The sequence below is a fragment of the Manacus candei genome, unplaced genomic scaffold (assembly GCF_025592945.1).
Source record: "Manacus candei isolate 608988 ecotype Guabito, Panama unplaced genomic scaffold, ASM2559294v1 h1tg000045l, whole genome shotgun sequence".
Classification (NCBI taxonomy): domain Eukaryota; kingdom Metazoa; phylum Chordata; class Aves; order Passeriformes; family Pipridae; genus Manacus; species Manacus candei.
Window position 1 is genome coordinate 10,181,595 of NW_026138093.1, and position 14,591 is coordinate 10,196,185.

Consider the following 14,591-nt stretch of genomic DNA (forward strand, 5'->3'; position numbering starts at 1 on the left):
AATAATCCAAACCCACTGATCCTTTTCAGGGGCCATAATCCTAATGATTTCACATGGACTCACCTCTTCCATACTATTTTGCCTAGCTAATACAAACTATGAACACATACATAGTCGTACTCTCCTTCTAACACGAGGCCTACAACCCCTTTTACCTCTAACAGGAATCTGATGGCTCCTAGCCAACCTAACAAACATAGCCCTTCCTCCTACCACTATCCTGATAGCTGAATTAACTATCATAATTGCACTCTTCAACTGATCCACCTTCACCATTATCCTAACGGGAACCGCAACCCTACTAACTGCAGCCTATACCCTCTACATACTCCTTATAACCCAACGAGGTCCAACTCCAACCTATATTACAACCACCCAAAATTCAAATACACGAGAACATCTCCTTATAACACTTCATATCCTACCCTCCCTCCTCCTCATCCTAAAACCAGAGCTAATCTCAGGAATTCCCACATGCAAGCATAGTTTTAAACCAAACATTAGACTGTGATCCTAAAAATAGAAGTTAAACTCTTCTTGCCTGCCGAGGGGAGGTTTAACCAACAAGAACTGCTAACTCTTGCATCTGAGCCTAAGACCTCAGCCCCCTTACTTTTAAAGGATAATAGCAATCCACTGGTCTTAGGAGCCATTCATCTTGGTGCAAGTCCAAGTAAAAGTAATGGACTTCCCATTAATCCTCAACACCTCTATATTCTTGACCCTGGCTACCCTCTCTATACCCATCCTACTCCCCCTCCTATCCAAAAACTATCTAAACTCTCCAACAACCATCATACACACTGTTAAAACTTCCTTCATAGTTAGTTTAATTCCCATAATCCTCTCCATCTACTTAAATATGGAAAATACCACTTTCTATTGAGAATGAAAATTTATTGCGAACTTCAAAATCCCTTTTAGCCTTAAAATAGACCAATACTCCTTAACGTTTTTTCCTATTGCACTATTCGTAACATGATCTGTTCTTCAATTTACAACATGATATATAGCCTCAGAACCCCACACCACAAAATTCTCTCTTTACCTTCTAATCTTTCTCATTGCAATACTCATCTTAATCATCGCTAATAACATATTCCTCTTATTTATCGGCTGAGAGGGAGTCGGAATTATATCCTTCCTCCTGATTGGATGGTGACACGGTCGAGCAGAAGCCAACACCGCTGCACTTCAAGCCGTACTTTACAACCGTATTGGGGATATTGGACTAATCCTCTGCATAGCATGACTAGCATCCTCAATAAACACTTGAGAAATTCAACAGCAATCCTCCCCAAACCAAATATCCCTTCTCCCTCTCTTAGGGCTCATCCTAGCCGCCACAGGTAAATCCGCCCAATTTGGCCTGCATCCATGACTCCCAGCAGCTATAGAAGGACCAACCCCTGTATCTGCCCTACTCCATTCCAGCACAATAGTAGTTGCCGGAATCTTTCTACTTATTCGCACTCACCACATATTATGTAACAACCAAATTGCCCTAACTATGTGCCTTTGTATAGGTGCCCTATCCACCCTATTTGCCGCTACATGCGCTCTTACCCAAAACGACATCAAAAAAATTATTGCTTTCTCTACATCCAGCCAACTAGGACTAATAATAGTCACTATTGGCCTAAATCTACCTCAACTAGCCTTCCTACACATCTCTACGCATGCATTCTTTAAAGCCATACTCTTCCTTTGCTCTGGGTCTATCATTCACAGCCTTAACGGTGAGCAAGACATTCGAAAAATAGGAGGATTACAGAAACTACTCCCTACAACTACCTCATGCCTGACAATCGGAAATTTAACTCTCATAGGAACACCATTTTTAGCAGGATTTTACTCAAAAGATCTCATTATCGAAAGTCTTAACACCTCCTATCTAAACACCTGAGCACTCCTCCTAACCCTAACGCCAGACATATTTTTTGTCGTCAATTTCACAAAAAATTACAAAAATTTTATCATTTTTTGCAATGATCTAGGGACTTTCCCTCTATTCATCATTAATTTTTGTTTTTAAATTTTTTAACAAAAATTTCAAATTTTACAAACTTTCCATTCCCCTAATTTTCCAATTAAGACATTTGCATCATCAATTTGTTAAATTTTTTTAACACACTTTAATCTACCCCATCATTTCCTTTCATCATTCATTTGTTCATTTGTTTGTTTACACTTTAATCTATGCCATCATTTCCTTTCATCATTCATTTGTTCATTTATTTGTTTCCACTTTAATCTACCCCATCATTTCCTTTCATCATTCGTTTGTTCATTTGTTTGTTTACACTTTAATCTACCCCATCATTTCCTTTCATCATTCATTTGTTCATTTGTTTGTTTCCACTTTAATCTACCCCATCATTTCCTTTCATCTTTCATTTGTTCATTTGTTTGTTTACACTTTAATCTATCCCTTCATTTCCTTTCATCATTCATTTGTTCATTTATTTGTTTCCACTTTAATCTACCCCATCATTTCCTTTCTCCATTCATTTGTTCATTTGTTTGTTTACACTTTAATCTACCCCATCATTTTCTTTCATCATTCATTTGTTCATTTGTTTGTTTCCACTTTAATCTACCCCATCATTTCCTTTCATCATTCATTTGTTCATTTGTTTGTTTCCACTTTAATCTACCCCATCATTTCCTTTCACCCTCTTACCTCCCCAATTAATCGCCCCCACTACTCTAACTAATATTCCACCCACATACACCTTTAACAGTCGACCCCAAACTTTTTTCCAACCCTTCAGAAAAAAAGGAATCAAACCTTTATCACCAACTCCCAAAGCTGGCATTTTCATTAAACTATTCTCTGAACCACACCTCCTTAAACCGCCCGAATTGCCCCACCAGACAACCCTCGTACAAGTTCTAGCACAACAAACAACGTCAGCAACAGACCCCAGCCCGCAATTAAAAATTGTCCCACCCCCCAAGAAGAAAACATAGCCGCTCCCTCAAAATCCAACCAAATAGATAAAACACCCCCACTATCCACCGTGTTTATCCCTAACCACTCTAACTCAGATAGCCCTATAATAAACACCCCACCCCCCAACACTAAAACTAACCCAGCACCATACCCAACAACCTGCCAGTCCCCTCAGGTCTCAGGAAATGGATCTGCTGCCAATGAAACCGAATACACAAAAACCACTAACATCCCACCTAAATATACCAGAAATAACACTAGTGATACAAAAGACACCCCCAAACTCATTAACCATCCACACCCTACAATAGACGCCAACACTAACCCCACTACTGCATAGTATGGAGAAGGATTGGAAGCAACTGCTAATCCTCCCAAAATAAAACTAACACTTAAAAATAGTATAAAGTACGTCATAACAATTCCTGCTTGGCCTCTATCCAAGACCTTTGGCCTGAAAAACCATCGTTGTAATTTCAACTACAAGAACATAAAACCTTAACAAACCCACCCACAACACTACAATCCTGCCCCTTTCTACTCTTCTAACTTCTCAACAACACATTTTTGTTATCCACTAGAACTACTTCTCCAACCACTAAACAAATCCTAAATCAATAGCAACTATTACTACAACTAAAACAAGCCCAAATAATAATCACTATGCCTATAACAGCCTTAGTCCTTGTAGCTTACAATAAAGCATAACACTGAAGATGTTAAGACGGCTATTACACATACCCAAGGACAAAAAAGACTTAGTCCTAACCTTACAGTTAGTTCTTGCCAAATATATACATGCAAGTATCCGCATCCCAGTGAAAATGCCCTCAGCACACTAAAAAGACAGCAGGAGCAGGCATCAGGCACACCACTCCAATTGTAGCCCAAAACGCCTTGCCTAGCCACACCCCCACGGGTTTTCAGCAGTAATCAATATTAAGCAATAAGTGTAAACTTGACTTAGTTAAAGCAACCTACCAGGGTTGGTAAATCTTGTGCCAGCCACCGCGGTCACACAAGAAACCCAAATTAACTTTATACGGCGTAAAGAGTGGTTTTTCATTATCACTTCAACTAAGACTGAAATGTAACCAAGCTGTTATAAGCACAAGATGCATCCAATACTCCCATAGAAATGATCTTAGCTTCATGATCAACAAAACTCCACGAAAGCCAGGACACAAACTGGGATTAGATACCCCACTATGCCTGGCCCTAAATCCTGATGCTTTCACCACTTAAGCATCCGCCTGAGAACTACGAGCACAAGCGCTTAAAACTCTAAGGACTTGGCGGTGCTCCAAACCCACCTAGAGGAACCTGTTCTATAACCGATAACCCACAATACACCCAACCATCCCTTGCCAAATCAGCCTATATACCGCCGTCGTCAGCCCACCCCTAAACTGAGGGTTTAACAGTGGGCACAACAGCAACATCCCACTAATAAGACAGGTCAAGGTATAGCTCATGAGATGGTAAAAATGGGCTACATTTTCTAGCATAGAATACCTCACGACAAGGAGTGTGAAATCACTCCTAAAAGGCGGACTTAGCAGTAAAGCAGGATAATAATGCCTCCTTTAAGTTGGCTCTGAAGCACGTCACCCCCCTCACAAGCTATGATTAATTTTATTTATAATAAACCCCCAAGCTAGAGATGAGGCAGGTCGTAACAAGGTAAGTGTACCGGAAGGTGCACTTAGTCTACCAAGACGTAGCTATAACTAAAGCATTCAGCTTACACCTGAAAGATATCTGTTCCATATCAGATCGCCTTGAAGCCTAACTCTAGCTCTTCTACCAGATTACATAGAAACTAAGTTAATACTACCCATTAAATCAAAACATTCTCTCACTCAACCTAGTATAGGCGATAGAAAGGTAAACTCAAGACGCAATAGAGATCATGTACCGTAAGGGAAGAATGAAATAGTAATGACAAACCAAGCAATAAATAGCAAAGACCAACCCTTGTACCTTTTGCATCATGATTTAGCAAGAACTACCCAAGCAAAACGCCAATTTAAGCTTGCTTCCCCGAAACCCAAGCGAGCTACTTACGAGCAGCTATCTACTGAGCAAACCCGTCTCTGTTGCAAAAGAGTGGGAAGACTTGTTAGTAGTGGTGAAAAGCCAATCGAGCTGGGTGGTAGCTGGTTGCCTATGAAATGAATCTTAGTTCCCTCTTAATTCACCTCCCAGGACTACACTCAACCCACATGAAGCGAATTAAGGGCTATTTAAAGGAGGTACAGCTCCTTTAAAAAAGAATACACTCTCCCCTAGTGGATAAATTTAATTACAGCTTAATTGTGGGCCTTCAAGCAGCCACCATTAAAGAATGCGTCAAAGCTCCTCACCTAAAAAAATCTAAACTTCCTCATGACTCCCTCTTCCCCAATAGGCCAACTTATATTAAATAAGAGAATTTATGCTAAAATAAGTAACTAGGGATCCCCTCTATGGCGCAAGCTTACATTACAACATTATTAACAATCCACAGGATATTTTTTAACCTTAACAAGACCTTATACCCAAAACTCTGTTAACCCACCTATGGAGCGCCCCCAAAGACGATTAAAATCTGTAAAAGGAACTAGGCAAATCCAAGGCCCGACTGTTTACCAAAAACATAGCCTTTAGCAAACCAAGTATTAAAGGTGAAGCCTGCCCAGTGACAATTCGTTCAACGGCCGCGGTATCCTAACCGTGCAAAGGTAGCGCAATCAATTGTCCCCTAAATCGGGACTTGTATGAATGGCTTAACGAGGTCTTTAGCTGTCTCCTACAGATAATCAGTGAAATTGATCTTCCCGTGCAAAAGCAGGAATAACCCCATAAGACAAGAAGACCCTGTGGAACTTTAAAATCTGCTACCACTCCCATAAACAATACTCACCCACAGGGCCTACTCCCCCGGGACTTTGCTGGTGTGCATTTTTTGGTTGGAGCGACCTTGGAGACAAACTTAACCTCCAAATATCAGACAATCCATCTTAACCAAGAACTACCCATCAACGTGCTAATAGTAACCAGACCCAATATAATTGATTAATGAACCTAGCTACCCCAGGGATAACAGTGCAATCTCCTTCAAGAGCCCACATCGACAAGGAGGTTTACGACCTCGATGTTGGATCAGGACATCCTAGTGGTGCAACCGCTACCAAGGGTTCGTTTGTTCAACGATTAACAGTCCTACGTGATCTGAGTTCAGACCGGAGTAATCCAGGTTGGTTTCTATCTGTTACAACTCCTTCTAGTACGAAAGGATCGAAGAAGTAAGGCCTATGCCACAAGCACGTCTTCGCACCCAGTAATGAACCCAACTAAATTACTAAGAGCTCCACCATAACCCCCTCCTAGAAAAGGACCGCTAGCGTGGCAGAGCTTGGCAAATGCAGAAGGCTTAAGCCCTTTACCCAGAGGTTCAAATCCTCTCCCTAGCTCCAACGCAAACCACATGACAATTCACTTAACCCTCACTTACTTTATTATATCAATATCCTATGCTCTCTCCATCCTCATCGCCGTAGCATTTCTTACCCTAGTTGAACGTAAGATTCTAAGTTATATGCAAGCCCGAAAAGGGCCTAATATTGTAGGACCATTTGGCCTCTTACAACCTATAGCAGATGGAGTAAAGCTATTCATTAAAGAACCAATTCGTCCATCAACTTCATCCCCTTACTTATTTATATCTACTCCTATCTTAGCCCTTCTCCTAGCAATTACAATCTGAACACCACTTCCCCTACCCTTTCCCCTTACTGACCTAAACCTTGGCATACTCTTCCTTCTAGCTCTATCTAGCTTGGCAGTCTACCCAATTCTAGGATCAGGGTGAGCCTCTAACTCAAAATATGCCTTAATCGGCGCCCTCCGAGCAGTCGCACAAACTATCTCTTACGAAGTTACCCTGGCCATTATTCTCCTATCCGTAATTATCCTTAGTGGTAACTACACCCTCAATACCCTAGTTACAACTCAAGAACCTCTCTACCTCATTTTCTCCTCCTGGTCCTTAGCAATAATATGATATATCTCCACTCTTGCTGAAACAAACCGCGTTACATTTGACCTGACAGAAGGAGAATCTGAACTAGTCTCAGGGTTCAACGTAGAATATGCTGCAGGGCCATTCACCTTGTTTTTTCTCGCCGAATATGCTAATATTATACTAATAAATGCACTCACAACCATTCTATTCCTAAACCCCAGCTCACTTAATCTCCCTCAAGAACTCATTCCCCCTACTTTAGCTACAAAAACCCTCCTCCTTTCCGCAGGATTCTTATGAATCCGTGCCTCTTACCCTCGATTCCGATATGATCAACTCATACATTTGCTTTGAAAAAACTTCTTACCCCTAACATATGCCTATGGCATACCAGCCTTCCTATCTCCTATGCAGGCCTACCCCCCTACCTAAGACACTCAGGGAAATGTGCCTGAATGCAAAAGGGTTACTATGATAAAGTAAACATAGAGGTATACCAATCCTCTCATTTCCGAATTTTAGAAAAGTAGGAATCGAACCTACACTAAAGGAATCAAAATCCTCTATACTCCCTCTATATTATTTTCTAGTAAGGTCAGCTAATTAAGCTATCGGGCCCATACCCCGAAAATGATGGTTTAACTCTACCTTAAACCCCAAACCATAAACCCTAAAACCTAAACCCTAACCCTTGCTAACCTTAACCCTAACCCTAACCCTAACATCTCATAGCAGAGGGAGGGCGGGGCCTGATTCCTCATCAGATATATCAACAGTCAAAAGCCTGTAAGCTCAGCTCTTGCCTTTTCAGGGCTTCACACCGTCAGCACTGGAGGGAGGGAGGGGCCCGACTGCTCATCAGAGGTATCATGCAAGTCAAAAGCCTGAAAAGTCTCCTAGAATGCATAAATCATTAACCATTTCAGTCTCTGACAATTGGTCCACACAGTAACTGCAAGCTATGCCCAAAGCCTGTTCCCTAACCTTAGAAGAGAGACTGCAACCCTCGAGATGTTGGAGGCTCGAGGCATGGTCCGTGACACTAATCATGGCTATAACTCATAACTTCTTGGAGTATGGGGACTTCCCTCCTTCACCCCCGGCAGATCAAGGCCACCACTTCAACTGACAGACATGGAAGCATCGCTGGACCCCGCGGGCAGTGACTATATACATCTGTCCACTCTCAGCTTTTCTTTCTCTTACTCTCCCTTGCTCTTATCCTGCCTTTCTCTCCCCTATGCATTTTCTTTCCCCCACCCAAAGGTTATCTCTGTGTCACATTGTGGTATGACAGCACCCAAACTGCTAGCATGCCTGTTGATACAGAATTCTTAAAATAAACCTTACCAGTATATGTTTTCAGACACCGATTATTTAGTGTCGTTTCACTTTAATCCACCCCAAGGGAATTATTAATAAAAACCTGAGTTACCCCCTCTCCCCTTTTCCTGGGGCGGGTTGTAACACCAATCAGCACTGACTCTGCCCAGTAGGCGGAGCCAGTGACGCAGAACAATCAACACGGACTCCACCTCTTGACTCCACCCAGTGGGCGGGGCCAGTGCTCTATAGAAGCAGAGTACATACCAGACGGTGGTGGGTATTCTGCCAGACACGCAACAGAACAGCAACAGTAAAAGCAGAGACCCAAGAGAAAAAGCAAAAGATTCTGTCAGCGGTGGGCACTGAATCGGGCTTATAGCCCGAGAGGGGTTTACTGGGCACCACTGCGTTCCTGGAATGGGGTAAACCCGTGATAGTTAGATCGCGCATTGAGACAGATTCTGACTAACCCTAACCCTAACCCCAACCCTAAACCCTAACCCTTACCCTAACCCTAACCCTAACCCTAAACCCTAACCCCAACCCTAACCCTTACCCTAACCCTAACCCTAACCCTAGTAGCTTGCAGTCTCTTTTTTAAAGTTAGGGTTAGGGAACTGGTTTTGTGCATAGCTTGCAGTCTCTTTTTTAAGGTTAAGGTTAGGGAACAGGGTTTGTACATAGCTTGCATTCACTTTTTTAGGATTAGGGTCAGGGAATCGAGTTTGCGCATAGCTTGTAGTCTCTTTTTTAAGGTTAGGTTCAGAGAAAAGGGTTTGCGTATAGCTTGCAGTCTCTTTTTTAAGGTTAGGGTTAGGTAACAGGGTTTGCGCATAGTTTTCAGTCTCTTTTTTAAGGTTAGGGAAGAGGGTTTGCGCATAACTTGCAGTCTCGTTTTTAGGGTTAGGGTTAGGGAAAAAGGGTTTGTGCATAGCTTGCATTCTCACTTTTAAGCCTAGGGTTAGGGAAAAAGGTTTGTGCATAGCTTGCAGTCTCTTGGTTAGGGTTAGGGTTAGGGAACAGGGTTTGCGCATAGCTTCCAGTCTCTCTTTTAATGTTGCGGTTAGGGGACAGTGCTCTATAGAAGTAGAGTACATACTGGACAGCCGTGAGTATTCTGCCAGCCACGCAACTGAACAGCAAGAGCAAAAGCAGAGACCCAAGAGAAAAAGCAAATGATTCTGACAGCGGTGGGCAATGAATTGGGCTTATAGCCTGAGAGGGGCTTATTGGGCACCGCTGCGTGTCCAGAATGGGCTAAAACCGCGATTGTTAGATCGCGCACTGAGACAAATTCTTCCTAACTCTAACCCTCACCCATACCCCTAACCCTAAACCTAACCCTAACCCTAACAGTAACCCTGTCTTTTGCTAACCCTAAACCTAACCCTAACCCTAACCCTAACTTTTGCTAACTCTAACTCTAACCCTAAATTTCCTAACCCTAACCCTAACCCTTTCTAACCCTAACCCTAACTCAAAACCTAACCCTAACCCTAACCCTAACCTTAAACCCTAACCCTAACCCTAACCCTAACCCTAACCCTAACCCTAACCCTAACACTAAACCCTAAACCAAAAGGAGACTTCCTTTGCTATGCCTACTGGGCAGAGTCAGTGCTGATTGGTGTTACAACCCGCCCCAGGAAAAGGGGAGAGGGGGTAACTCAGGTTTTTATTAATAATTCCCTTGGGGTGGATTCAAGTGAAACGACACTAAATAATCAGTGTCTGAAAACATATACTGGCAAGGTTTATTTTAACAATTCTGTATCAACAGGCATGCTAGCAGTTTGGGAGTTGGGCTATCAGTTGGGAGGCATGGCTGAAAATAGGAAACAACAGCCCTAATTCCCAGGAAAGAAAGCCTGGAAGCTTTGGCTTTGTGGTGCAGTTGGTGGGCCACACTGGGCACTCCATGGGCAGGCAACAAGAGTTTTCTGGATCTGGGAGTCAATCTGGGGGCCTCGGAGTGTTTGAGGGGAAGTTGGGAGTGTCCTGTGGGACCAGGATGGGATTTGAGGGCTCCTGGAGGGGCTGGGACGGGTGTATACTGCGGGCATCGTCTAGTATTGATGGGGGTAATCAGTGAGCTGACTGTTTCATAATCATCCAAATTTTAACATACAATATGATTATTAGAATAAAAAGCAAAAAGGTAATATCAACAAAACAGTAACAGGGTGAAGCTCTTGGTTGAAGACTGGTTTCTTCTTTTTCTCCAGTGATTTTAATTCTTTTTCGTCTGGGTTTTAATCCCATCTTTGGCATTTTGCTGCCAACATTTTGTCCCCATATCCATTGGAAATTGTATTAACTGTTGATGAGAACAAAGTGGAATCCCAAGGTATGTGATATATTGATAGGATTTCACTGGTTGGCTTTTAATTTGTCCAGGTTTATCGCCATAATGCTTCTGCTCTTTAACCACTTGAATCAGAATGAATTGAGTTGTTTTCTGGGTCGAGTTCTCTTTTTGAGTCCAAGGTTTTTTAGTGGATTCAGTATCAGGCACAAAGGAAATTGAGGGAGGTAAAGAATAATCTTCCCTTTGTTCATTATCACAGGGATCACTCAGTCTATTTTCATTAATGTGAGGAAAGCTGGGAGACTCTAGAAACATCAGTTGAACTTCAAATTCTCCTGGTTTCTTTCTCTCCTGAGACTTAGAATCAGGGTTCTCTGTGGTTTCCCAAGTCTCAATGCCAGGGTAAGACACTGGTTTATGAAGTTGCCTGACCAAACCAGGAGCCTGTTTTTTTAGCAACAGTTTTCTCTCTGCACTCTGGCGCAACAAGACTTTGAAGGTGGTCAACCTCAGTTTGAAGCAGCTCATTTTTAGCAACAAGTTTATCCGATTTTTCTCCTGTTTCCCTCTCAAAGGCAAACGATGACTTCAGCACCACATTTTCTGATTTCAAAACAGTAGATTCAACATCAGAAATCCATTCATGACTTCCCTGTCAGCACTCCATCCAAATGTCTGTGCTCTCACTTTGACCTGAGAGAAACCTCAGGCAGGTGGAAAAGGGCAGATAAAGAAAAAACAGATGGGTCCAGCAGAAGTGATGCTGCTTCTGTCAAAAGCAGAGCAGAGATCGAAAGCACATTAGGAAGCTACTTACAGAAGCACTTGTGCATTCCAAGTTACAACTCAGGAGTCTCAATGACTTGTCCAACATGACAGTTTCTTTTCCATTTCTCAACCCCCAGATTCCTCAGGAGTAGGAAACTGGAAACACTGACTGAGAAAAGCTCCATTCCTTCCTAATAATTGTGCTTTGTCCTTCCCATTTGACAGTGCTCTTGGAAATGTGCTGCTGTGATCTGGATCTGTGAGCAGCCCTGACCTCCCAGAGCACTCATCCAATGGCAGGAAGACCCCAGCTGGCTCCTGCTGGGGTTCTTGCCACCACGACCCAGTATGGGTCAATGGAATGGGGAGCAGGGTGGTGGGACCAGTAAGGACCAGTTAAGGGGGTTGGGGGCACTTCAGCATCTCCATCAAGGTCAGACCAGTACAGAGCAGCATAGACCAGTATAGATCGGTATAGACCAATATGGGTCACTGGAATGGGGAATGGGGCAGTGAGACCGATAAGGACCAGTTAAGGGGTTTGGGGGCACTTCAGCATCTCCATCAAGGTCAGACCATTATAGACCAGTATAGACCAGTGTAGACCAGTATAGACCAGTATAGACCAGTATAGACCAGTATAGACCAGTAAAAAACCAGTACGGACCAGTATGGACCAGTATGGACCAGTACAGGTCACTAGAACAGCGAGCAGGGTGGTGGGACCGATAAGGACCAGTTAAGGGGCTTGGGGGCACTTCAGCATCTCCATCAAGGTCAGACCAGTACAGACCGGTACAAACCAGTATGGACCAGTATAGACCAGTATAAACCAGGGTAGAGCAGTATAAACCGATATAAACCAGTACGGGTCACTGAAACAGGGAATGGGGTGGTGGGATCAGTAAGGACCAGTTAAGGGGGTTGGGGGCGCTTCATCATCTCCGTCAAGGTCAGACCAGTACAGACCAGTATAAACCAGTATAGACCAGTATGGACTGGTATAGACCGGTATAGACCAGTATAAACCAGTACAGACCGGTACGGGTCACTGGAATGGGGAATGGGGCAGTGGGACCAGTAAGGACCAGTTAAGGGGGTTGGGGGCACTTCAGCATCTCCATCAAGGTCAGACCAGTACAGACCAGTATAAACCAGGGTAGAGCAGTATAAACCAGTATAAACCAGTACGGGTCCCTGGAACGGGGAATGGGGTGGTGGGACCAGTAAGAACCAGTTAAGGGGGTTGGGGGCACTTCAGCATCTCCATCAAGGTCAGACCAGTATAAACCAGTATAGACCCGTATAGACCAGTATGGGCCAGTATAAACCGGTATAAACCAGTATGGACCAGTACAGGTGACTGGAACGGGGAATGGGGCGGTGGGACCAGTAAGGACCAGTTAAGGGGGTTGGGGGCACTTCAGCATCTCCGTCAACGTCAGACCAGTACAGACCAGTATAGATTGGTATAGACCAGTATAAACCAGTATGGACCAGTATAGACCAATATAAACCAGTACGGGTCACTGGAACACGGAATGGGGTGGTGGGACCAGTAAGGACCAGTTAAGGGGGTTGGGGGCACTTCAGCATCTCCATCAAGGTCAGACCAGTACAGACCAGTATAAACCAGGGTAGAGCAGTATAAACCAGTATAAACCAGTATGGGTCCCTGGAACGGGGAATGGGGTGGTGGGACCAGTAAGAACCAGTTAAGGGGGTTGGGGGCACTTCAGCATCTCCATCAAGGTCAGGTCAGTATAAAGCAGTATAGACCCGTATAGACCAGTATGGGCCAGTATAAACCGGTATAAACCAGTATGGACCAGTACAGGTGACTGGAACGGGGAATGGGGCGGTGGGACCAGTAAGGACCAGTTAAGGGGGTTGGGGGCACTTCAGCATCTCCGTCAACGTCAGACCAGTACAGACCAGTATAGACCAGTATAGATTAGTATAAACCAGTATGGACCAGTATAGACCAATATAAACCAATACGGGTCACTGGAACACGGAATGGGGTGGTGGGACCAGTAAGGACCAGTTAAGGTAGAACTCAGCTGGGACTTAGTGGTTTGGGGGTGGGCGTGTCCCTTCTTTAGGTGGGCGTGGTCTCTCCCTGGTGGGCGTGTCCCATCCCAAGGTGGCCATAGCCTCTGCAAGTGGGCGTGTCTTTTGCATCCTCTCCCCCTCCCTGAACTGGGAGCTCAACTGGGACTTACTGGGTTTTGGGTGGGCGTGGCCCCTCCCAATGATGGACCCACTTTCAGCCCCTCCCCCCACCTTTAAGGGTCCCCCCAAAGCCCCTCCCCGCCCTTCCTGCACCTCCCCAACCCTCAGGGTCCCTCCTGTCCCTCCCCCACCCTCAGGGTCCCTTCCTTCCCCTCCCCCCAGTGAACCTGCTACCCCTCCCCCACTCTCAGGAGCCCTCCCTGCCCCTCCCCCACCTTCAGGGGCCCTCAGGACCCCTCCCCCAACCTCAGAGACTCTCCTGCCCCTCCCCCACCCTCGGGGAACTTCCTACCCTTCCCCCACCCTCAGGGACCCTCAGGGCCCCTCCTTCACTTTCAGGGTCCCTCCCTGCCCCTCCCCAACCCTCAGGACCCTCCTGCCCCTCCCCCCACCTCGGGGTCCCTCCTGCCCCTCCCCCACCTACAGGGACCCGCCTACCCCTCCCCCACCCTCAGGGACGGTCCTGCCCTTCCCCCACCCTCAGGGAACCTCCTGCCCTTCCCCCATGCTCAAGGACCATCCTTCCCCTCCCCCCCCCACTGGGGCTGTTACTGGTCCCTTACTGGTCTGTACTGGGAAGGGAGAGGAAAGGGGCCGCCCCCTCGAGGCCCCTACCCCCCAGTGACGTCACCGGGTCCCAAAAATAGCCCCGGGGGCCCAAACTGGAGGGGGGACCTGGAGCCGCTCCCAGTGTGACCAGTTCAGGTACTGGGAGGGACTGGGAGGGAACTGGGAGGGACTGGGAGGGACTGGGAGGGGGCAGGGTTCCCCCCCTCCCCCCTCTCCGTGTCCTTGGGGTGACCTTGGGGAGGGAGGGGGATGGGCCGCTCTCAGTGGCTCCCAGTAGCTCCCAGTAACCCCAGTAATGCCTCCGGTATCTCCAGCGACCCCCCCAGTAACTCCAGTGACCCCCCCAGTAGCTCCTAGTAGCTCCCAGTAACCCCAGTGTCTATCCCAGTAGCTCCCAGTAACTCCCAGTAATCCTAGTGTCC

General features: G+C 45.4%; 1 protein-coding gene and 1 long non-coding RNA gene across 2 annotated transcripts in view; one reads left to right on the forward strand and one right to left on the reverse strand.

Annotated features, from left to right (window-relative positions):
• The window catches only part of LOC127474866 (uncharacterized), a 192,163-nt gene that overhangs the window by 147,007 nt on the left and 30,565 nt on the right, over positions 1-14,591 (reverse strand). The gene's annotated exons all lie outside the window — the stretch shown is intronic.
• Positions 11,733-13,202, forward strand: LOC127474962 (uncharacterized). The gene is made up of 3 exons (XR_007906014.1): positions 11,733-11,797; positions 12,141-12,638; positions 13,117-13,202. It is a non-coding gene; the product is annotated as an uncharacterized LOC127474962 (long non-coding RNA).